The 26,419-nt window shown below is 40.4% G+C and overlaps 1 long non-coding RNA gene across 1 annotated transcript; it reads left to right on the top strand.

Moving 5' to 3' along the window:
- Nucleotides 1-24,544, top strand: LOC115296413. The gene is made up of 3 exons (XR_003910878.1): nt 1-265; nt 19,949-20,091; nt 24,360-24,544. It is a non-coding gene; the product is annotated as an uncharacterized LOC115296413 (long non-coding RNA).
- Nucleotides 24,545-26,419: the final 1,875 nt, after the last annotated feature.

Raw genomic sequence — 26,419 nt, 5'->3', positions numbered from 1 at the left:
GACAGAAGGAATATAGAAAAATTGTTGCTATCAGTCCTCCCAGGAGACCTATCCAGCCGGAATTCTCAATCAACAAGTTGTCTTGGTCTCAGAAGTCAAGATGCAAGTTATGGATGCCAGAGAGAAATTCTGCTCCTATGGCCAATGTGTTCCACACGCACTGATGACTCCTGGCTGTCGTCAAGAGCATCCCCACTTGTCCGGGAGAGCACTGCACTATCCCCTGAGTGCCACTGGACAATGGCCAGAGGAGCAACAGGACTAGGTAGGAGTGCCCAGTTTCATGGTGAAGTGGGATGGAAAAATAAGAAACAAGTCCACAAAAAGAGGAAAGAATTAACCAGAATATCTGGCTTAAAAGAGAGGGCACTGTATTACTCTGTATATTAAAAAATATATACAGCCATATTTTATACCTTAAGTCAGTGAAATGGAACATACGCATATTATATGTTAGGCCAATATTTCTGGATTTTAAATTACTTACCTATTTATTCAGTGTCTGTTGACTGTCGATGTGTGAGTGTCCATAAATATTATTGTCAGTGAGGGAGAAAGCAATGTTCAAGATAGATAAGGTGCCTACTTCCATGAAACTTACCACCTAGTCTGAAGGAGAGCAGAAATAAAAAATGTAAAAAGCAAGGCACCTGGTTGGCCCAGTCAGTGGAGCGTTTAACTAACTCTTGATTGCAAGGCTGTGAGCTTGAACCCCAATCTCTGGGTGTAGGGATTGCTTAAAAATAAAATCTTTTAAAAGACATTTTAAAAGCATAAATAATTTCAGGTGCTACATTGCTATAAAATTTAAAATGGAGGCACGTGGGTGGCTCAGTCAGTTAGGCATCCAACATCAGCTCAGGTCATTGGTGAGTTTAAGCCACCAGTAGGGTTCTCTGCTGTCAGCACAGAGCCTGCTTCAGATCCTCTGTCTCCCTCTCTCTCTTTGCCCCTCTCCTGCTATCTCTCACCCTCTCCTATAATAAATAAATATTTTTTTATGTTTTTTTATTATTATTTTTGAGAGACGGAGAGAGACAGCATGAGCAGGGGAGGGTCAGAGAGAGAGGGAGATACAGAATCTGAAGCAGCCTCCAGGCTCTGAGTTAGCTGTCAGCACAGAGCCCGACGCGGGGCTTGAACCCACAAACCATGAGATCATGACCTGAGCTGAAGCCAGATGGTTAACCAACTGAGCAACCCAGGCACCCCAATAAATAAATATTTTAAAAATATTTAAAATGTAATAAGATAGAGTTTGTGGCATGGGGAGGAAGGGCACAGCTAATTTACCTTGGATGACCAGGAAAGACCTCTCCGAGGAACAGATGTATAAGCTGAGAGATAAGAAGTAAGACATCCAAACGCCTAGAGCTAGCATGCCTGCCTAGGCAAGAACAAGATCCCCGAAGCCAGAAGAACAGAGAGAAAAACAGACTGTCTGAGTAGAGTGGGCAAGTGAGAACATGAGGGCACAGACGTGGCCATCAGATCATTTACAACCTGGCAGCTATGGTAAGGCATTTGGATTTTAGTCTAAGTCCAATGGAAGGTCACTGAAAGGGTCTAAGCAGAGGAATGACAAGACCTGGTTGGTGTTTTTAAAAGGGATTCTAAGCAGCCTCTGTCTGGGTGGCTCTGGTAGGTTGAGCATTAGAGGTTTTATTTCGGCTCAGGTCATGATCTCATGGTTTGTGAGTTCAAGCCCTGTGTCAGACTCTGTGCTGACAGCTCAGAGCCTGGAGCCTGCTTCGGATTCTGTGTCTTCCTCTCTCTCTTTGTCCCTCCCCCACTCACATTCTGTCTGTCTGTCTGTCTCTCTCTCTCAAAAATAAACATTAAAAAAAATTAATTCCTAAAAATTTGACTATAGTTCCAAGAGTCTTTGATCCAGTATTGTCCTAAAGAAAAGTTATTCAAAAAGTGAAGATATTGAACAAAGACCCAGCAATTGGGACTCAACTTCCTTTGTTGCCTGAGCAAAATTAAATTTTTGGATTCAGCCTGATCCAGGCTTTCTAAGACAGCATGACCCAGCAAAGGAGTCTGACGCACCAAGGCTGAGATTAAGAGAGAGGAGTCTCTGACTCCATTACTAGTTTTTCCAGGGAAATAAGTGGCTTCCCCTGTGTCTTATTCGAAGTTCTCCAGGAAACAGACTCTGAAAAAGACATTTGCCTGCAGGAAGCTTCTTGGGGAAAGCTCTCAGAAGCAACAGATGTTGGGAAAGTGAAGAAAGCTGGACTGAACAGAATTCCTTTTGCTGGAGAAATCAAACTTGCATAAGTTGACACAAAAGTTTCAGTCCATCTCGTGGAAAGATCTGAAGCTTGGATGGTTCTTCAAAGACGTCCCTTGATCAACAAGTCAGTGAATGCAGGCTGCCTCTGGAGTGGAGAGGAACCTTCAGTGAGGGGCTCCCCTCTGCTGGGAGCAATCACTGGGGAAGAACTCAGGGGTAAGCTCTAGGCAGGGAACTCTCCCAGCAGCTGGGGATCAAGTGCATCCATCCCACAGGGTGGGGGCGATCTCTGGGAACAAGACCCACCACAATCGGTCAAGCAAAGCAGTTGGTGCTTTCCTTCCACTTGACTGAGAGGAAAGTTATGGACATTCATGTGGGTGTGACCACAGACAATGCCTTCCATTACCATGATGGGGCTAATGTGAGGCCCCCGGGAGTTGAGACAGTGGGAGATGAGGAAGGCAGAAAATACAAACTTTGCCCTGTGAGGTGGTGAGGAAGAAGAGCTGTTAGTGATCACAGAAGAAAGAAGAGATAGAGATTTGCTTAAATTTGTTTAAATAATGGCAGTGATTTGTGTATGTCAACAGAATGAGGGAAGAATTAAATAAAGACACTGAAAATGCAGAAGAGAAAACTAATGGATAAAACAAGCATCAAAAAAGAGAGGCAACAGAGAATTGAGAGTGTATCAGAAAGCAAGCCTTGGGGGGTTACGGAAATAATGTTCAGAGTGGAGAAAGGAAAGATAGATGGAGACAGGGCTGGATGGAGGAGACTTGAAGGGGTCTCTGGCCGTTTAGTGACTTCTGTGATTCTCAGTGAAGTGGGAGCCAGAGCCATCTGGTGAGAGTGAGAGGCTCAGGGTAGATTCAGGATTCAAGATAAGAAATGACATTCTGAGAGGCACCTGCGTGGCTCAGACGGTTGAGCATTTAATTCTTGACTTTGGCTCAGGTCATGATCTCATGGGTTTTCGAGTCCGAGCTCAGAGCGGGTGCCAGTGCAGTAGAGCCTGCTTGGGATTTTCTCTCTCTCTCTCTGCCCCTCCCTCCTATGTGCATGCTCTGTCACTCACTCTCTCTAAAAATGCATAAATAGCAAAATGGATGGACCTAGAGGGAGTTATGCTAAGGGAAATAAGTCAGGCAGAGAAGGACAGATACCATATGCTGTCACTCAAAGGTCTAACAAGAGAAACCTAATGGAGGACCATGGGAATGGGAAAAGGGGGAAAAAGAGTTGGGGAGAGGGAGAGAGGCAAATCATGAGAGAGTTTTGAATGCTGAGCACAAACTGAGGGTGAAGGGGAAGGTGGGAAGGGGAAAGGGGGTGATGGTCATGGAGAGAGGCACGTGTGGGGAAGAGCACCAGGTGTTATATGGAAATCAACTTGGTAATAAACTATATAAAAAAGAAAGAAAGAGCGAGAGAAAAGAAGAGAAAAAAGAAAAAAAATCATCCTTTTGGATAAAGAAGATGAGGTTTATATAATACAAAGGAATAATACTTGGCAGTGAGAAAGAATGAAATCTGGCCATTTGCAGCAATGTGGATGGAACTAGAGGGTATTATACTAAGTGAAATATGTCAGTCAGAGAAAGACAGATACCATGTTTTCACTCATATGTGGATCTTGAGAAACTTAATAGAAGACTGTGGGGGAGGGGAAGGGGAGGAAAAAAAGTTACAGAGAGGGAGGTAAACCATAAGAGACTCTTAAATACAGAGAACAAACTGAGGGTTGATAGGGGGTGGGGGGAGAGGGGTCCGTGGGTGACGGTCATTGAGGAGGGTACTTGTTGGGAAAAGCACTGGGTGTTGTATGCAAACCAATTTGACAACAAATTATAGCTTAAAAATACATAAATAAACTTTAAAAAAAAGAAGAAGAAATGATGTTGAGAAATCGCTGCCTTGGGAAAGGCCTGTGATGACACAAACGGACCAGGAGTTACACAAGGGTGTGGCGCTAGTCCTGGTCTAGGTTTTGATTTAGGTCTTGCTTTTGGATTGAGTTTTTTTTCCCCAGTAGAAGTTTTCACCTCGGGGCCAGGGGCCGAAGAAACAAATGGTTGGGCTCCTCCTAGGTGAGGGGTGGACGGCATTGGCTGAGGGGGCAGCATCAGCAAGGAGAGAAAACTGTGTGGTGCTGAAAACTTGCTTGAAATAATTGATCCTGACGCCTAGGACAGCTAGGCAGGAAAGCATGCCAGTAATGGGGCTGGTCAACTTGGGTAACTGGAAGGGACCAGGATAAGGAGAGGGTTAGTGGATGTGGCAGCTGTATCAGGGAGCTGCTGTCAGAGGTGAAGGGACACCACTCATCCCTCTCTTTCTATTCAGAGCTCCACCTTGGGGCTTGTCAACAAGTGATGGTCTTAGGGTTCAAATCCTTCTGTTCCTGCTCACCTTTCTGCTGAAGAAGCCAGCAGACACCTGCTCCACCAGCCTTGCAGCTGATGGCCACATCTCTGATACCCTCTGATTCTCAAGTCTTGGTGACCCTTTGCTGTTTCCTCAGTGTTGGGCTCCGTATCCTCTGTGGTCAGCACCATGAGAAGGTTTCTCATCAGACCTTTGTAGATCAGAATGGGAAAACATGACTTCTTGGCAAAGTGGTGGAGAGCCTAGTGTTTCTTCTGCGGGATTCTCTTCTATCTCTCTGTCTGACCCTTTCTTCCTAGTTAGAAGACAAGGAAAAGATGCTCTTTGGCAGAATTGATTTTACACCAAGACAAAAGTTGTGCGTGGTTATGTAAATGTTGTCCATATGAGATGTGCCCATATGTAATCACAAAGAGCTTGAGTTTAAGTAAACTTATAGGCACAGATATATCATAGCAAGATTTATGTTTCATAGTGCATATATGCATATACATAAAAACCCTATTAAGAATCCATTTGAGATTGTGAAATTCTTCTGCTCTAGGAGAGCACATTAGACTCAAGGTGATCTTTATTTAAATGACATCAAACAAGGTTACGTGAGAACCCCTGTACGTGGAAACCAGAGATGAATGAGACCATTTAGGTCATTCTGTACTCTGTGATCCTTGGCAGGGAAGTTCCACCCAATGCTATGTTGTTACTCATTTACACTTTTCCCAGGTCACTTATAATGAATGCAAGAAATCAGGTGGCCACAACTCCTCAGGATTTTCTCAGAGTTGAGACCATTGGCCTTGCTTCAGTCTGTCTTAATTTTGTCACGGCCTCCTGGATACATCATCTTGTGAAATTCCTAAACATATCTCCTGCTTATCATAAGCTAGATTCTAGAATGTCTTCAAGAAAAGAGGGAGGGGGAACACACTTCCTTGTGTGGATGCTTCGGACAAAATGGCTTCCATAACCAGCTCATCATTGACCTAAACCACAAGCCATCACAGAGCACCACACACACACACACACACACACACACACACACACATTTGCCTTAAGGACCAACAAAGAGATCATGCCAGGCCTCACAAGAGGGTTAGGTAGCTTGACAGGAGATGCCATAAATAAGTAATTCACTCCCAGGTCCGATTTCTTTTGTTTAGTTTAAGTGTCCAAACCCCCACCTTCTTGTTTTATTAATGTAGGTGTCTCATTTCCATTCTCAGTTTCAAAGCTGATGGAATCAGACAAAAACAAACAAACAAACCAAAAAGCCCTGCATCTGTTAGTAGGCCAAAATCCATCAAACTCCCCCATGAAAAGTAGGTTAATTGAATCTAGTAAAGGAAAAAATTCAGCCTTGTCTCTAATTTGATCGTTTGGCTACCTACATCCCTAGCCTGTCATTGTTTGCTTCCTCTGTCTTCCTATAATGAGAAGCCATGACTGGTTGCAGGGAAAGAGGACTCTACCAATCTGTATGGTCAGCTTGTAAGAGAAAAGTGGCTCTTTCCTCTGAGATGGGTCATTAAAACGAGCCTCAGGCATGCTTCAGTAATGGCAGGAGAGCTCATAGACAATTAGTGAGGTTGAACTCAGCTGAAAACCTAGAAGAGACTCACGGAGGCTCAGGACTGGAAGGAACCTTGGAGATGGTCTCCATTAATATCTGTCTACAGACAAGGAAACAGATCTCTTCTTAGAGTTCAAATAATTTCTCCAAAACTAGCCTGAACTAGGCAAAGGCAAGAGTAAAACCCAACACTGTCTATCGCCTGAGATTCTGAAACAAATCTCCCTAGTCCTAAGGGGATATAACTCCACATGCCAAGAAATACTCCAAGCCTTAGCAGAGATGTGCCACTTTTTCTTGTCTTAAATATTCCCTTAAGATTGGTAAGCTAAGTCAAGGTTTTTTATTAAAAAACAAACATATATTTATGGTGTAGGAGAACACAAAATTTACATGAGTTTTTAAAGAGAACACAAATCTCAAAGGCAGTGTCTGCTTGGGCAGCTAGCTACTGTTCAGGGCACATAATGGGCTTGTATGATAGGCATCACTTTCTCTCACACTGCCCAGGAAATCCTTCCAAGGACCACTTGAGCTAATTTCTTTTTGTCCTGGCCATTTGCTTCTGCTCTATCCCTAGATTACCAAGTGCAAGTGTGCATGTGTACTGGAATCTATTTTGTTTCCTTCTTTCTAAATAGAGGAGAGGGAAAGAGCCTCCGTGTCTTAATACACTGAAATTTTATGCCTTCTCTGCCATATTCTTTGGGGATTATAGGTCCAGTTTAGCAAGAGTACGCCTGGGAAAGAGTAGCTCTGTATATATTTTTTTAAGTTTATTTATATATTTTGAGGGGAGGGGAGAGGGAGCACAAGCAGGGGAGGGGCAGAGAGAAGGAGAGACAGAAGCCCAAGCAGGCTCCATGCCATCAGTGCAGGGCCCAATGCGGGGCTTGAACTCACGAACCAGGAGATCATGACCTGAGCTGAGACCAAGAGTCTGACACTTAACCGACTGAGCCATCCAGGCGCCCCTATATATTTTTTAAATCTTCTCACTTAATTCTACATAATGCCTTTTAGTAGTTTGGGTAACAAAGATGTTACCCAAATCCACATCTAATTGTTTTACTTCATCCTAATTTACCATCACTCTCTATTTTTATTTTATTTTTTAATTATTTTAATGTTTATTTTTGAGGGAGAGACAGAGCACGAGCAAGGGAAGGGGAGAGAGAGGGAAACACAGAATCCAAAGCAGGCTCTGGGCTCTAGCTGTCGGCACAGAGCCTGATGAGGGGCTTGAACTCACAAACTGGGAGATCATGACCCAAGCCCAAGTCAGAAGCTTAACGACTGAACCACCCATTCTCTTGTTTTAAAGAGTAAACCCAATTTTCCCCCTTCACTTAATTTACCTCCTGTCCTGCAAAAGGAGTCTCTCTGACAGTTTTGTTAAAGCATCTGTGGTATGAAGCCTCTGATTTCTGAAAGTAACAACTGAAAGAGTGTTCTTACACAACAGCTATGTATATAAATATTCCTGATTCATTCTGTCCAGAGAAAACAGCCTACGAAAATGAATCTGTGTAGCCCTTCCTCCCCAGTTACTTTGTGGCGCATTAGGTTGATGGCTCCAACTCTTCACCCTGTCTTGTAGCCTTGCACTTTCCCACGTGACTTCACAGCCCTTCCTATCAAGTGGCAGAATGTACTTCCCTTCGAGTAGGCATCTAGTCATGTGACTTGCTTTGGCCAATGGAGTCTTAAGAGCAAAGCTTAAAGAACTTAAGAGCAAAGCTTAAAAGGTGCTCCTGTGTGTCTGTTTGCTGTCTTATGTCTCTGCCATTACCAGGAGAAGAACATCCTCAAGTTAGCCTGCTAGACCCCGGAAGAGGAAGAGAGACAGAAGGAGTAGAACTACCCCCACTCAGCGCCAGTCGTCTGAGTGAGTCCAGCCAAAACCAGCAGTTGGTTATTTTACTTGAGAACTTTGACGCTCTCATGCTGCTGGCTTCCACTGTTTTGTTGAAAACTCAACTGTTACTTGCTTTGTTTCCTCTCTTGCTGCTTGTAAGATTTTTTTTCTCTTTTTGTTTTTCAGTAGTTTTGGGGGGATATGCTTAGTTATTCTTTGATTTATATTATCATACCTATAATTTTTAGTGTTTCTTAAGTCTGTGGCTTGATGTCTTTCATGGTTTGGGTTTTTTGCTCATTTTTAATTCTGAGACATTGCATCTGACCTTCATCTCTTTTTTTTTTCAAACTAAGACATAATATATCCGTTGACTTTTTCACTGTATGCCCTACGTCTTATACTCTTTTTTTTAATTTTTAAAAATTTTATTTATTTTTTGAGACAGAGAGAGACAGAGCATGAGCGGGCAGGGGCAGAGAGAGAGGGAGACACAGAATTGGAAGCAGGCTCCAGGCTCCGAGCTGTCAGCACAGAGCCCGATGCCGGACTTGAACCCACGAACATGAGATCATGACCTGAGCTGAAGTCAGAGGCTTAACCAACTGAGCCACCCAAGCGCCCCTCATACTCTTTCTTGTTTTCCATTTTTGTTACTCTTGTTGCTCTGGGATTCAGTATGGAGATTTTCTTTTGATTTATTTTTTATTCATTAATTCTCTTTTCATCAGAGTCTAATTTGCTCATAAAATCATCCACTGGGCTCTTAACTTCAACTATTATATTTTCTACTTCTGAAATTATCATTTGGTTCTTTTCTATTCTTTAATATATGCTTATTTATTTTGAGAGAGAGAATATGCGAGCAAGGGAGGAGCTGAGAAAGAGTGAGTGAGAGAATCCTAAGCAGGCTCTGAGCTGTCAGCGCAGAGCCTAATGTGGGGCATGATCTCACGAACCCATGAGATCATGGCCTGAGCCTAAATCAAGAGTCAGGCATTCAACTGACTGAGCCACCCAGGCATTCCTCATCTGGTTCTTTTCATGTTTTCCATTCACCTGTCAAAATTCTCATCTGCTTTTATAATTTTTTCTGAACATTTTAAACCTCACCTGACACTCTGTTATCCATAGGTGTGCTTCTATTTTTATCACTTCTCTTGAGGTGTTTCTGCCACGTTATATTATCTCTCCAGGTGACTGGTTGATTTTTGTTTCGTGGAACAGCACATTTGAAGGATGGTAAAGATGATGTTATGCTTTGCATGATGCTATGTTCCTCCAGAGAAGAAGCCTCTGACAGGCTGGGGCTAAAGCGTTAGTAATCCCAAACCACATTAACCCAATCAGATACTGAGATGATTCAAAACTGGTCTTATTTCTTATTTATTCATTCTCCTAAGATAAAGCTCTTCAGAGTCTCAACCCTAAGGTCAGATGAGGGTTACCAGGGAGTTCTCCATCCTTGGCAGGTGATGATCTCCACTTTTTTTTTTTTTTGTCCTTCTAGATTTCTGAGTCAGAGGAGAGCTCTTCTCAGACTTTAATCCGCCCCTTCTGAAATCAACAGATGCCTCCAGGGGAAAGTACAAATACTGAGCCCAAACCTCTGAGGTTCCTTCTTATTCCGGATTTGGCCCTATAATTCCTCAATGTCTTAGTATCTATTTTATGTCTTAAAACATATTTTTACTCGTACTCTCTATTTGTTCTCAATGGGAGAAAAGAAGGAAGTTATGTAAGAAAGAATATTAAGATGCATTACAAGTGTTGGAAACCAGAAGACAAAAGAATGACATTTTTTTAAGTAATGAAAGAAAGTACCTGCCAACCTAAATTTTATATCTTGCAAAAAGTATTTCTTTCAGGGGTGTGTGAGTGGCATAGTTGGTTAAGTATCTGACTTCAGCTCAGGTCATGATTTCACAGTTAGGGAGTTCAAGTCCCAAGGCAGGCTTGCACTGACAGCTCACAGCCTGGAGCCTCCTTTGGATTCTGTGTCTCCTTCTGTCTCAACCCCTTCCCAGCTAACACTCTGTCTCTGTCTCTGTCTCTCTCAAAAATAAATAAATATTTTAAAAACTTTATTTTTCAAAAGCAAATGTGAAATGAACAAATTTCCAAATAAACACAAATGGAGAGAATTTGTCACCAGTAAACCCGTAATAAAAGAAATACTGAGTAGGGCACCTGGGTGGCTCAGTAGGTTGACTATCCGACTTCAACTCAGGTATAGTCTCACAGATCATGAGTTCAAGCCCACCGTTGGGCTCTATGCTGACAGCTCAGAGCCTTGAGCCTGTTTCAGATTCTGTCTCTTTTGATCTCTCTGCCCCTCCTCACTCACACCTTGTCACCTTGTCTCTCTCTCTCTCAAAAATAAGTAAACATTAAAAGAAATACTGAGATCCAGCAATTCTACTCCTGGGTATTAATAGCATTATTTACAATAGCTAAGATATGAAAACAACCTAATTGTCCACCAATAGGTGAAAGGATAAAGAAAATGTGACATACACAAACACACACACACACACACACACACACACACAATGGAGTGTTATTCAGTCATACAAAAGAATGAAATCTTGCCCATTGCAACAACATGGATGGATCGTGAGGGCACCATGTTAAGTGAAATAAGTCAGACAAAGAAAGACAAATACTGTATGATTTCACAGATACAGAGAACAGATTGGTGTGGGGGGGTGCACAAAATAGGTGGAGGGATTCCAAAGGTACAAACTTCTAGTTATAAAATAAACACATCATAAACAGCATGGTGACCATAGTTAATAATACTGTATTTCATATTTAAAGTTCCTAAGAGAGTAGATCTTAAACATTCTCACTACGAGAAAGACAAAAGTTGACTATGTATGGTGCTGGATGGTAACGAGACTTTCTGTAGTGATCATTTCACTATACATACTAGTATTGAATATATTGAACATAATTGTTGTATTCCTGAAACTATTACAATGTTATATGTCAATTATATGGCAATAACCAAACGGGAAAACTGAAGGAAATTCTTTAGGTGGAAGGAAAATGATGCCGTGTGGAGGCATGTAAATGCAAGGAGAAATGAAGAGCAACAGGGAAAATGTGGGTAAATCTAGGTAAATACTAAATGCACAAAACAACAGGAGTAACAATTTATAGCACTCAAATAGATGCGGAATTAAAATGCATGACCATATAACACAGAAGGCAGGAGGAAGAAATGGAGTTTCATGCTCTAAGTCCTATGATTGTCTACTGCTTTGTGTTAACAGTGTATAAATGGGTGGTAGTTGCAGTGGGAGATAGAAAAACGAAAGAAATACTGGATGAGTCTGAAAGACTGAAAGAAAGGAAAGGAGGCCATAGAACATATATAGAACCAATAGGATACAAATAACAGTAAGTATAAACCATAGTATATCTGTACCTCTAACCACACTAAAGGTCAATAGACCACTCAATAATATTTTCAAACTGGATTAAAATAAGTGAAATCCAACTTACATGCTACTTCTAAGAGACATGCTCTAGTAGACATGCTCCAGTTGTGTGTCAAAGACATAAAGACTAATACCATAAAAACACTAAACAAAAGAAAGCTGATATCATTCTACCAGCATTCGGCAAAGTAAATTTTAAGGTGAAAAATATTAATAGAGTGAATAGAATTAATTCATAGAATTATCAATAATAATAATAGAATGAAATATATAATTGTAAGTTTTTATGTACTCAATCACATGATTTCAGAGTATATAAATAAAAATTTGACAGAAATGAAGGAAAAAGAGACAAATCTATAATCATAATGAAAAAATTTAGCACCCCCACCCCCACCCCAATAACTGGAAGATCAAGTGGGAAAAATATCAGTAAGGACATAGAGAGTCTAAACAACACAATTAATGCCCTTGTATCATTTGGAATATAAAGAACACTGTACCCCAGGACGTTAGACTACATATATGTGTGTGTATTCAAGTGTATAAGAAACATCTATCAAAATTAGTCATATTCTGTTCCACAAATCAGGTCTCATTAATATTCAGAGACTTTAATCACTCAGGATATGTTTCCTGACCATAGCATAATTAAGGCAGGAATTAATAAAGATATAACTAAAAATGTTTCAATATTTGGAAATTAAACAATAGGTTTGTGTTCCAAGAATGTTGGTTTAAAATTTGAAAATCTTATCAATATAATTCACAGTATTAAAATTAAAAAGGAGGAAAACTATATAATTATCTTGATAGATGCAGGGGGAAAAAATGAGTCAAATCCAATACCCATTCATAAGTCTTTAAAAAGCAAACAAAAAAATGCTCTCTAGATGATAAAGAATGGCTAAAAAAAAATACACAGAACTACAGCAAACATTTTATTTATTGGGGAAATAATAAACATTTCCCTTCTGAGATCAGGATAGAGACACTGATTCCCACTATCAACACTTATTGGATGTTGTATTATATTTCCTAGCTAGTGTAGTAGACAAGAAAACGGGGCACAGATTACCACAGCAGTAATTCAAGCAAGGAGATTAATAGATGCTAAAAAAAAATCATTGAGTAAAAGGTTGTTGGCACACAGAATATTTATACAATGTCAAAGTATGGACCTCCAGATTTATTTATTAATTACAAAAGAAAAAGAAAAATGTACGATCTGGCAAACTAATGATCTGAACCCAGTGATCAGAATTAACATCACCAGTAAGTCAAAATGACATTGTTTGTCACCTGCTGTGATATCTGAGACACATTTTATCATATAAAAGTTATTCTACAGAGAATGTTGATTTGTGTGTGTGTATTGTCTCATTTATTTTTTTAATTTTTAAAAATTTTTTATTTTTTTCTATTTTTGTAAATAGTTTGTCAAATTGGTTTCCATATAACCCAGTGCTCTTCCCCACAAGTGTCCTCCTCCATTACCACCACCTTCCCTTTCCCTCTCCCCCTTCAACCCTCAGTTCGTTTTCAGTATTCAATAGTCTCTCAGGTTTTACGTCCCTCTCTCTCCCCAACTCTCTTTCCCTCTTCCCCTCCCCATGGTCCTCCATTAGGTTTCTCCTGTTCTCCTGTTAGACCTGAGTGCTAATTTTAAGTATAAACATCAGGAATCGATCAGGTAAATAACAGTGAATGAGATTCTGCTGAACAAATGGTCTTAAACATGTGAACAATATGAAAGACAAAAATAAAGGGCCAGGAAACTGGTCTAAAGAATGTAGACATAAAGTGTCATAATGTATGCAGCTTATACAACTTATTTTTTTAAGATTTTATTTTTAAGTAATTTCTGTTCCCAAAATGGGGGTTGAACTCACGACTCTGAGATCAAGAGTCCCACTCACTACCCACTGAGCCAGTTGGGCACCTCAGCTTATACAACTTAAATGATTCAGCAAAATATATGCATATCTATCTATCTATCATCATCAATCATCTATTTATCAATCTATCATCTATCTATCCTTCTATCATCTGGCTTTCTATCTATATCTATTTATCATCTATCCATCTATCTACCATTTATCTGAAAGAAAGAGTGTGTGTACACACAAAAACATTATCACAGTGTTAAAAATGGGAGCACATAGGTTGCAAGTTGGCAAATTATAACCCACAGGTCAAATCAAGCTGAAACCTGCTTTGCAGATAAAGTTTTATTGGAACAAAGCCATGCCCATTCACGCACACAGTGTATACGGTCGCTCTCACTCTATAATGGTGGTGTTGAGTAGTTGCAACAGTGACTGGGCCACAACATGTAAAATATTTACTATCTGGATCTTTATAATAGAAATTGGCCAACCCATTTTGAAAGATTGCCTAGAAGGACATCTTCGTGACTTTGGGGGTACTCAAAGATTCCTTAAAGAGACACAAAAAGTACTAGCCATAAACTAGGTTACATTAAAATAAAAAACCTTCTGCTCATCAAAGGATATCACTAAAAGAGAGAGACTAGGCAAGCTGCAGAATTGGATAAGATAGCTGTGATACACAGAAACAGCGAAGAACATGTACCTAAGATATATAAAGAACTCTGTCATAGGCGGTCTCAGATGGCCTCCAGTAATCCTTCACTCCCAGCACGCATGGCCTTGTGTAATCCTCTGTCCTTGACTTTGAGCTGCACAGGTACTTACTTACCTCTCTTTGTAACGAGGGAGTACTGGCTCCCTATTATTTTGCTATTGGCCTTAAGCAGCCTTAGCAGAAGTCAAGACGCAAAGAGTCCTACTATAACATTCTATTTTTCTGGTCTATTTTTAAGATTTTCTGTTTTTCTTTGGTGCACTGTGGTTTTGCTTCAATGTGTTTAAATGTGGATTTATTTGAATTTATTCTGTTTCCAACTTGGTATGCATCTGCAAATCTTTCTTTGCTTTAAGAAATATGCATTCAGGGGCACCTGCCTGGCTCAGTCAGTAAAGCTTATGACTCTTGATCTTGGGGTTGTGAGCTTGAGCCCCATGGTGGGTGTACCAATTACTAAAAAAGTCTTAAAAAATACAAATAAAAAAAGAAATATTCATTTACTATCTCTCTAGATATTGCCTCTCTTTGAGTAATGTGTCTTCTATCTGGAACTCTTATTAGCTACATGCTGGGCCTTCTGGTTCATTCCTGAATGTTACTTAACCTCTCTGATTTTCCATTTCTTATTCTTTGAGGGTATTCCTCCTACCCCATATCTTGTCTTCTTTGGATAAATTCATCAGCTCTATTTACTGGCATGTTTTCCATATCATCTCTATCAACTCTCTTGTTTACATATCCATTGGGGTTTTTTTTAATGTTTTTTATTTATTTTTGAGACAGAGAGAGACACAGCATGAGTGGGCAGGGGCAGAGAGAAAGGGGGAGACCAGAATTGGAAGCAGGCTCCAGGCTCTGAGCTGTCAGCACAGAGCGCAACACAGGACTTGAACCCACGAACGTGAGATCATGACCTGAACCAAAGTCAGAGGCTTAACTGACTGAGCCAATTGGGTTTTGATTTTAATTTTTCCATTTCCTGAAATTCTGTTTGGTTTTTTGTTTAACTCACGGCATCCTATCTTGCAATGCATTCCTTCTTCTTTAGTCTCTTGAATAATTTTAAACACACTTACACTACATCATTTTTCCGATGGTCTCTGATGTCCAGTACCTGGAGTACTACTTGTTTTATCTGTTGACTCATTTTTACATGGTTCCATTCTTTGTGTGGTCTGTAATTTCTTCCTGGGAGCTCACCCTAGGCTTCCCTCCCACACCCAGTGCATTTCCTTCCATGAAGGTCCCAGTGTTTTCACTGACTGTAGACTCACTATTACGTTTAGTTTTAAGCTTCATGTTCCTTTATGTTGTGGGTGATAAAAGTGTGGACTTCATGCCTGCAGTGTGATTTGCTCACACATTTACAAATATTATTACTCACCATTGTCCTAAGAGGACATCAACCTTCCTTTTAGTTTTCCGAATTTGGGGGCAAAGCTTTTCTGATCCCCTTCATACCCAAGGAAAACCTCCGATATTACCAACTTTGATAAAGAGCTTTGTCCCAAGCTCCTGTCCCTACAAAAGTGCAAGTTTATGTATCGTGTTCCCTGTGTGGATGTTAAAATTCTGCTCAGTTTTTAGGGTCTGTATTTGGGTCTGCTATTATTCCCTGGGGCTTCACTTCTTCTATTTCCTGTTGTGGCTCCAACTTTGAGCTTCTTCTCTGTTCTGGCACCAACGCATTTCCTTCTCTATAAAGCCGGGCCATATCGCATTTTGTCGTTGACATTTTTATGTGATTTAACATCATATAGATGCTAAAAGTGTGGCATCGGACCACCTGCCTTCAGATCCCAGCTCAGCCACTTATTGACTATGTGACCATGAGCAATGTCCCTCTTTCAAAGTCAGTTTCCTCATAAAACGTGCATAATAACACTAATAATACCTACCTCTGTGCTCATATCCCACAAGTATTAAGGAATTAGTTATCATTGTCTTTCCCTCATGAGCATCATCACCATTATTATCCCATGTGTTTAGACCAAAACCAGGGCCCTTTGTTACTGGAAATGCTACAATATATTTTCTCTTTAATCCCCAAACAGTATCACCCTGCCACGTGTCACACTAAGGAAGACTCCCTTTTCTCTAGCTCACGTAGCTTTAGAGGATGCAAATCAACTTTAAATTTAGTCTATGTAAACTATAGTTTAGAAGAGCAAAGTGTTTCAAGGGCTACTTGTATATTTCTGAACTAATTATAATAACTTTTATTGTCTTTGCTCTCTTTTTTAAAAATGATCTGAATCCTGGCTCTCCCACATCAGGGCAAATAATTGGGGGGAAAAGGGAATTGCATATTAACAATGCCACCAATTGCTCAACTATCAAAGACATGCTACTTGAGTTGTGAAGCCCCAAGAGACCGAGGTCCTCAGAGGCGAAGGCTTAGCCAGAGTGAACGAGGTGGAGCATAATGAGGGAGGCTTTGTAGTGGAGTCTAATGAATGACTCCTTGACATTCTCTGATCTCTGACATAACAGGCATCTGGTGTTTATCAATAAATAACAAGGTTGTAATTACTTGAGGCTGAAGCTTGGTAACATTTGGTAAGCTAGAAAGCTGTCTGCCCCACTCTTGATCTTTATAGGTGGAATAAAATAAAAGGTAAAAATCTATTCATCAGACATGATTGTCTTTGGCTGTCTTTAGGGCCCGTGAAGAAGCAGTAGTTCATGCTGTAATTTGTGTCCGTAGGTAGATGTGAATGTATTATTTAAATGACACTTCAAGGGGCACCTGGGTGCCTCAGGCGGTTGAGCATCCGACTGAGGCTCAGGTCATGATCTCCGTGGTTCTGTGAGTTCGAGCCCCGCCTTGAGCTGGCTGTCGTCAGCGTGGAGCCCGCTTCAGATCCTCTGTCCTGCCTGCCTACCTGCACCTCCTCCGTCTGCGTACTCTCTCTCGAAAATAAATAAACTTTAGAAAAATAAAAAAATCAAAAATAAATGACACTTCCAGGTCATCACAATCAGTCCCTTTGGACACACAGCTCCTCAAAAGTGTCCCAGACTGAAGATCAGGGCCAATCGTCACCTGGCGGCTGCCACGGCTGACATGTCAGTTTCGTTCCGTGGCCTCTGCTAAAATCCTAACACTGGGCACAGCGTGGCGCCCTTCGATGCTCCTTGCCCTGGAGGCGAGGGATGCATCCACAGGGAGGCTGCGAAGGAAGGGCAGGCGGGGCAGGCTTTCCTCCCGCCCCCTTATGCATCGAGGCTGCATCTTGTCAGGAAACAGCTGGTGCAGCTCAATCAGTAGGACAAATGACGTCCAAAGTGTTTCTACTCTGTCAATTTGCCAGTCTCTTACAGGAGGACCACGACAATGATAAAGCACTTGCTTCGAGTAAAATCCTTGCTGTCACCCTTACATTAGTTCCTCCTGTCACCTCCCATATTCAATCTGTCGGAAATCCTGTTGTTTTGACCTGCAATATTATCTCCAGTCTCCCACTTCCCACCACTACTACCGCCAGCAGAGTCTTCTCACCTGGACAACCTAAGAGTCTCCCTGATTTCGCACATACTCCCCTACAGTCCAGATGGATCCTTTAAGGAGATAAGTGAGGTCAATCACAGCTCTGGCCAACACTTGGCAGTGGCTCCGAAGTCTTCATACTGGCTTGCCGGGCTCCACAATCCGGCCGCCCATTTTCCTTCCTACCACTTACTTTACTCTGGCAACTAGTCATTCGCTGTTTCTTCTCAAGGAGACAGGCACTATCCCTCAGCCTCGAGCCCTGATTCCAGAGGGAGGTTTCAAATCCTCATTCAATTCTTGCCTCTCAGTGAGGCTTACCTCAGCAACACCTCTACTAAAATGAGAACCTGCTATCCATACATCACCCAGGTTAAGGAATCCTGCTCTCTTTTTATTCTTAAGTATTTCTCTTCTAACATACTTGATAGTTTGCTTATTAATTATGGTTATTATCTTGTCTAACTCTCCCCTCTAAAATACAAGCTCTGTGGGGGGCCCCTGACAGGCTCAGCCCATAGAGCATGTGACTCTTTATCTTGGCCTTGCCAGTTCGAGCCTTGCATTAGGCATAGAAATTAATTTAAAAAAATAAAATCTTGGGGTGCCTGGGTGGCTCAGTCAGTTGAGCGTGGGACTCTTGATTTTGGCTCAGGGCATCATCCCATGGCCCTGGAACTGAGCCCGCATCGGATTCCATGCTGAACGTGGAGTCTGCTTGAGATTCTCTCCCTCTCTCCCTCTGCCCCGCCCCCCACACTCTCTCTCTCTCTCTCTCTCTCTCTATATATATATATATATATATATGGCAAAAAATAAAAATAAGTAAGTTAATTTTAAAAAGGATAAGATATCTTTTACAAATAAAATAAAATCTTAAAATAAATAACAATAAGGTAGTAAATACACATTCTGTGAAAGCATGAATGTTAATAATCTTAATAAATTAAGATTGCCAGCTAGTGGACAGCTAATGCGTAAGGTCAAGGGTACCCACTACACCTTGAACTTCAGATGAACAATGAAGAACTTGTTCTAGTATAAGTATGGCCCATGTAGCAGTTGATTTATATGTTGTTCAGCTGAAATTCAAATTCACCTAGACATGCTGTATTTTAATTTCCTAAATCAGGCAGCCCTTCCTTAGAACAGGGCCTGGGATCACCATCAAGGGAAACCTACAGGCAGTCTTTTTTTTTTTTTTAGTTTTTATTTATTTATTTTTGAGAGAGAGCAAGAGAGGGGCAGAGAGAGGGAGGGAGGGAGAGAGAATCCCAGCCATCTCATGACCTGAGCCAAAATCAAGAGTCAGACAGACACTTAACTAACTGGGCCACCCAGATGCCCCCATATAGTCTTCTATTTTTTAATTAAAATTAAATTGGTTTTGAAATTTTAAGGGTATTTTGGGCTAACTGGAGACACCCTGGACTGTCACAAGAAACATATTATATCACTGTTATAAATACTTTAAGGAAAAGCATATTGTCAGGAATACCCAAATAAAGCAAACTAAGTACACCATCCAAAATTCAATAGAGCGGAGAACCAGTAAACGATTTTTAAGCATTAGGCTTTAAAATAATGGGCAAAAAGAAAATAGGAAGTCCTCACACATAAAGCTAAAAAAATATGTTGGAGAAGTCATATTAAGTGGACAGCTAGTGCGTAAGGTCAAGTGTAGTCTCGTGTTGAAAAGTATATGGAGAATGAGAGCAAGACTCACATTAACTCACATACCTGACCTCTACTCGTCCTTTCCAGTAACTGTTGCCACTAATATTTGTGTGACCTTGGGAGAGTCAGGGGATGACTCAGTATCTGATACCTCACTTTTATCATAAGATCTATAAGATCCATTCCATCTCCAAACATCTGTGATCCTATATAAAAACATGACCAGAAAGAAAAGAGACTACTTTTACAAACATACTAAACTTTATATATGATAATATGTGTGATCCTGGTAGTCACCATACTAAGCTATTCACTGATCCCAGGGATGCTACCTCGCCGGAAACATTCTTGGCATTTCTATTGGAGACTTTCCTTGTAGCAGGGCAAAATTTAAGAAATACTAAGTAAGTTTTTTGGGGCACCTGGATGGCTCAGTTGGTTAAGCATCCGACTTCAGCTCAGGTCATGATCTCACAGTCTGTGGGTTCGAGCCCCACATCAGGCTCTGTGCTGACAGCTCAGAGCCTGGAGCCTGCTTCAGATTCTGCGTCTCCTTCTCTCTCTGCTCTGCCCCTCTCCTGCTTACACTCTGTGTGTATGTGTCTCTCTCAAAAATAAATAAAGATTAGAAAAAAGGAAATACTAAGAAAGTTTTTTATGACAGCCACGAAGAGGCAGAGCCAGCCCTTGAACAGGTGGTCAGGCAGCACCACGTGGGATCTTAGCATCAGCGCTGTCCTTTAGTGAAAGCACACGTCTTGTCCACCCGAGTTCATGGACTGGATTGTTCTACCGCAGCCTCCACAGGTAATGAACTGTATAGGAAAATAGCCTTTCAACTTCCTTTGTAACATAAGATAGTATGATCCAGCTTGATGGGTTAATCTCCCACGGCATCCATTAAGCATGGCTATGAATAATTTTTAACTGGATGTAGAAAAAACAGTCCACCCCCCCCCATGAAATGTTTATAGCACTGGTGACGATCTAACAGTTTAACTGGTCCACCTGTCTCCTAGGCGATTGCAGAAAAAGAGGTCAAGAAGTGATGTTGGTCACGGTGGTACCACTCAAATAAGCATACTGTTTAGCATCCAAATGATGCTGTGGTGGTTGGTTTTGTGTGTCAACTTGACTGGGCCATGGGTACCCAGACTGAACACTATTTTTGGAGTGCTGTTTCCAGATGAGCATATCAAGTGGCCTCAGTAACGTAGAGCACCCTCTTCGGCATAGGTGGGTGTCATCGATTCATTAGAGGCCCGAATGGAAGAAAGAATGGAGGAGGGAGGCTTCATTCCCTTCCCACCTGCCTGTTTGAGCGGAGACATTGGTGGTCTGCCCTTGTGCTGGAACCGATTTAGTGGCTCCACTGGTTTTCAGGGCTTTTGACTCAGAATGAATTACACCGCCAGCTATCCTGGTCTCCAATTTGCAGGTGGCAGATTGTGGAACTTCTCAGCCTCTAAAATTGCATGAGCCAATTACTCAAAATAAATTTCCTTTTATATATGTATAGATGTATATATGTATCTCCTATTGGTTCTTTTTCTCCAGCAAATCCTGACGAATACAGATGTGTTATGCCACGGGGATGATACATTCTTCTATATAAAATATTCTTACTTATTAGTTTATTTTTTTTAAGTAAACTCTGTACCCACTGTGGGGCTCAAACTCACAACCCCAAGATCAGGAGTCTCTACTGACTCAGCCGGCCAGGTGCTTCACTTACTGGTTTTAAAGAGTCACCTTCTTCTCTAGCCGATTCCAATTACCATTCTGTGTTTAATAACCCACGTGGATCCCTTCCAAACAAGGCTCATGCTCTCAAGGGTATTGTTTTCTCAATGTGTTATTTTTTAACAGCGGATTAATTAAGGTATAATTTACATACCATACAATTCACTCCTTTAAAGTGGACAGCTAAGGGGCACCTGGGTGGCTCAGTCAGTTGAGCGTCTGGCTTCGGCTCAGGTCATGATCTCACCGTTCATGGGTTCGAGCCTCGCGTCAGGCTCTGTGCTGACAGCTTGCTCAGAGCCTGGAGCCTGCTTCAGATTCTGTGTCTCCCTCTCTCTCTGACCCTACCCTGCTCATGCTGTCTCTCTCTGTCTCTCAAAAAAAAAAAACCAGAAAAATAAAGTGTACAGCTAATTACTTTAATGTGTTCACAGTTATTCCACAGTCACAATCATCATATTTTGAAATACTTTGTCTTTTTCTTTTTTAATTAGGCTCCACACCCAATGTGGGGCTTGAACTCACAACCCCAAGACCAAGAGTTGCATGCTCTATGGACTAAGCCAGCCAGCCAGGTGCCCCAACTTTGAAATGTTTTCTTTACTCAAAAGGTAGCCTCAAAACCATTAGCAATCACCCCCCTATACCCTTCCTCCTGGGAACTCCTCATCTATTTTCTGTTTCTATAGATTTATCCATTCTTCCTATTTTGTACTAATGGAATCATATAATTTTTGGCCTTTTCCACATGGCTTCTTTCACTTAACGTAATATTTTCAAGGTCCATCTGTGTTGTAGCATGGATCAGTCCTTGATCCCATTTTATTGCAAAATAACACTCCATTGTATAGACATACAGCATTTCTTTATCTATAACTCCATTACTTAGTTGATGAACATGTGGATTGTCCCTTTCCCATTCAATATTCTTGGAACACTTGTCAAAAATTAATTGAGTATAAATGTATGGACTGATTTCCGGACTCTGAATTCTATCTATTGGTCTACCTGTCTAGCATTATACCAGTACCACACACGCTTGATTACTATAGCTTTGGAGTAACTTTTGACATTAAGAAGTATGAGCCCTCTCCCACTTTGCTTTCTTTTTCAAAATTATTTTGGCTCTTCTGAGTCTTCTGTAATTCCATATGGATTTTGGATCAGGTTGCCATTTTTGCAATGAAAGTGAGTTGGAATTTTGAAAGAGATTTCACTGAATTTGTAGGTCAGTTTGAAAAGTATTGTCATCTTAATATTATGTCTTCCAATTCATGAACATAGAATGTCTTTCCACTTAATGTGGCTCTTCCTTAACTTCTTACAATAATATTTAGCATTTTTCTTTCTTTTAGGTTTATGTTTTAGAGAGAGAGAGAGGGCGTGAGTGGAGAAGGGACAGAGGTGGGGGGGACACAGAATCTGAAGAAAGCTCCATGTTGACAGCAGCAAATCTGATGTGGGACTTGAACCATGAGATCATCACCTGAGCCGAAGTCAGACGTTCAACTGACAGAGGCAGTCAGAGGTCCCTAGCAGTGTCCAATGTACAACTCTTGCATTTGTTTTGTTAAACTTACTCATGAACGTTTTATTGTTGAAACTGTTATAAACAGAATTGTTTTCTTAACTTTATTTTTGGATCAGTCATTACAAGTACATACAAACACAACCGATTTTGTGTTGTTTGTACTGTATTACAACTGACTTTGGCTTTTGAAAGTTTGACTACAACATGTGTGTAGGTGTTGATGTCACTGAGTTTTCCTGCCTGGAGTTTATTGCGTTTCTTGGACCTGCAGTTGATATTTTTCATCAACTGTAGGAACTCCTCAGCCATAATTTCTTTAGATACCCTTCCCATTCTTTTCTTTCTGTCTTCCTTCTAGGGATCACACTGTGCATAATTTGTATGCCTGTGGTGTCCATGGGTCTCTCAGTGTCCACTTACCCTGTTTCACTATTCCTTCTGTTTCTCAGGTTGGGTTATCTTCATTCTGTCTGCAAGGTCACCAATTCTTTCTTCTGCCATCTCTAATCTGCTGTTGAACTCTTACCAAATCTTCCATGTCAGTTATTGTATTTTTCAACTCCAGAATTTCTATTTGATGCTTTAAAATTTTTCAAACATGTACTTATTTTTGAGAGACAGAGAGAGAAAGAGCATAAGCAGGGGAGGGACAGAGAGAGAGGGAGACACAGAATCCGAAGCAGGCTCCAGGCTCTGAGCTGTCAGCACAGAGCCCTATGCAGGGCTCAGACCCATGAACTGTGAGATCCTGACCTAAGCCAAATTGGAAGCTTAACTGACTGAGCCACTCAGGCATCCCTATTTGATGTTTTTAAAATAATTTCTGTCTCTTTATTGATAATCTGTATATGGTGAGACATCGTTCTCATACTTTCCTCTTTTTCTTTCTTTTTTTTTAAGATGTGGCTTCTTTTAGTTCTTTGAAAATATTTATAATAGCTTATTTGAAGTCTTTGTCTAATAAGCCCAACTTGTGGGCTTGCTCAGGAATAGCTTTTTTTGACTGCTTTTCTCTCCCCTTGTAAATGGTCTTTCCCATTTCTTTGCATGACCCATAATTTTTTGTTAGAAATTTGTTCAAACTGGGTTTTTAAAATAATGCCATGTAGCAACTCTGGAATTCAGAGTCCCCCCTCCCCACCACCCGTGTTTATAGCTGCTTGTCACTGGTTTTGTTGCTATTGTTTGTTGAGTGACTTGCTGAACTAATTCTATAAACTGAGTATTCTTTGTTGTATGTAACCACTAACGCCTCAGCCTGGCTAGCTTTGTTGTCATCTAACAATTGGATGTAAATTTCCCAAACTGCTGTGAATGAATGAGTCTCCCAGTCTTTCCTAAGGATAATTGCGACCCGTTGAGATAGGCATTCAATGCTTCAGGAGTTTAAAACTCTGTTTAGCCTTTACTTTCTGCTTGCACAAGTCCACAGAAACGGACAGATTAGGGTCTTTTCAGGTCTTTCCTGAGCATATGCACATCTTGTATATGCATGTGGTCTCCCAGCTTCTCAAGAATATGGCAGAGGTTTTCAAAGCTCCCTTCGAACCTCTCATTTCCAGGCTTTTTCTAGTTTTTTTTTTAGTCCTCTCTGGTAACCACGACCTGGGGAAGATACAATGTTAACCAACTGCCCCTGAAATTTTTTGACCAGTGCCCCAGGAAAAAGGCTGTACAAGGTCAAATAAAGACAAGCTCTGTGAGGGGAGATTTTCAGGGAGCAGTTAGAAAGGTCAAATAATGACAATTATCTGGGAATGTTGCTTTCCGGAGAGGTATAACATCATTTTGCCCCTTCCAGTGGCTACTCTGCTACCGTTTTCTCATGCCTGCTGTGGTTGCAAGACTATTTCAAGATTACTATGTAACAGAAGAAGACAAGATGGAACAGAAGAAGACGCAAATCCAATAAGATACAATGCCACAAAGCTCATTGTTCTGACTAAAATCCACCTGTTTTTCTTCAATAAACACTCCTCAAATTCTTGCAAGGGTCTGATTAATTTCCAGAATTCTGAAAACACTGATTTTGCTTATTATTTTTTGCAGGTATTTTCATTGCTTTTACGTGAGAACGTAATTTCAAAGGTCTTTATTCGACCATTCCTGAAGCACTTTTCCTCTACCAATATGTTCTCAAACTTGATGAAGAAAAATAGATGATATTTTGGAAGTTCTGAACACTCCTCTTACTATATTGCACGTTTTATAGAGTTTTACACTATCACAGGCAACTTTTCCAGATAGAACCCTTATGTGGGACGCATCTTTTGGTTTTGACATGTTAAATGGATACTACTGAGCAGCTCATTGGTTTCAAAGTGAGGAGAAAGCAGTCCTTTCGTCCTTTAAGATGCTACTTAGAGTTAATTAAAATTTCAATGCTTTTGAAACGTTCATATTCTACCCCCTTCCTCCTGGTTAGAATAGTTTAACAAGGTTTTGCTGAGCTAAGACATAAAATAACGGAAATATATCCACCTAATTAAGATTAATAAAAGAGTGGCAGACAGATCATACACACTAATCATTTTTCAGAAAATTTTTTCTCTACCTTAAACCAATAAGAAATGAAATAGAACAATCTATCTTTTTAACCCATTTTATCTATGGATCCGTAAGATATTAGGATAGTTCTGGAAATCTCTAACCGCTGCATTTTGGCATTTGGAGTTTTATGGAAAGTACCCACGACGATTTCAGAAATATAAAGGGTAAATTAGGGTTTTCTAACATTTAAAAAAATCTCCGACCCTGAAATATTTTACCAGTGATAAATATTTTATTCTTCCCAAAGTTATCAATATGGTTGAGATAATGATACCACATCATTAACAGGAAGAATTTATATAATATATATATTTTATAATTCTAATAAAATACATTTGTAAAATATATACACTGTATATAGGTGTGTGTATATATATATATATATACATATAAATATCAAAGGCAAATCTTTAACACCCATACATGTATATAATATTTCAACTAGGCCAATTTATTTTGGTACTTGGTCCCATGATATTACTTGCAAAGTACAGTGCATCCTAAGAAAATGTTGATTTGCATTTTTCACTTGAAAAATGGTCTTTTTTCCTAATAAAAAAATAACAATAGTTTTCATCCAGAAGTATGCAAGACAAAGAAAAGGCAAGTTGAAAGTGGAAGAAAAATACAATTAGAAAATAATCTGTTTTTGAAGCCGTGAGGAAAAATATTTTATAAACACCTTTCAAAGATGAGAACAATAAGCAACTGTGCAGTTAGTCCCTTGCGTTAAATAACTTTTAGACCATCGAGTCATCTCTTCGATTGCCCTTTGAAGTTAAAAGAAAATTGCTTTAATTATGACTTACTACAAGGAGATGGATACTCGGTGCAAGTTTGAAAGTATCACTGTTCCATATACAAATTAGGGCCAAGTATGTTCATATGGTGATAGAAACAGAAATAGAACAGATAACCAAAATAAATTATTTTTATAAAATGTTTGGGTTATTTCACTGTGTTTTTGTGGATATAATTAGAAAACTTCCTTTCCTTTGTACACACAAAAAATAGATCTCTTAATCATAACTATAAATATATATACATGTTTATAAATCTTTATAACATTACTTTTACTGTTTATGTGATTTAAAGTTTTCTTTTTTAAAAATATTTATTTATTTTTGAGAGTGAGCACGCGTGGGGGAGGGGCAGAAAGAGAGAGAGACACAGAATCTCAAGCAGGTTCCAGGCTCTGAGCTGTCAGCACAGAGCCCGACGCGGGGCTTGTACCTATGAACCACATGATCATGCTCCTCCTGTTTATGTGGTTTAAAACACAGTGCCCAGACGCCTGCGTGGCTCACTCCG

This window comes from Suricata suricatta, chromosome 7 (genome assembly GCF_006229205.1).
Source record: "Suricata suricatta isolate VVHF042 chromosome 7, meerkat_22Aug2017_6uvM2_HiC, whole genome shotgun sequence".
Lineage (NCBI taxonomy): Eukaryota > Metazoa > Chordata > Mammalia > Carnivora > Herpestidae > Suricata > Suricata suricatta.
The sequence above is the reverse complement of the archived record's forward strand: the minus strand, read 5'-3'. Positions and strand labels throughout refer to the sequence as shown.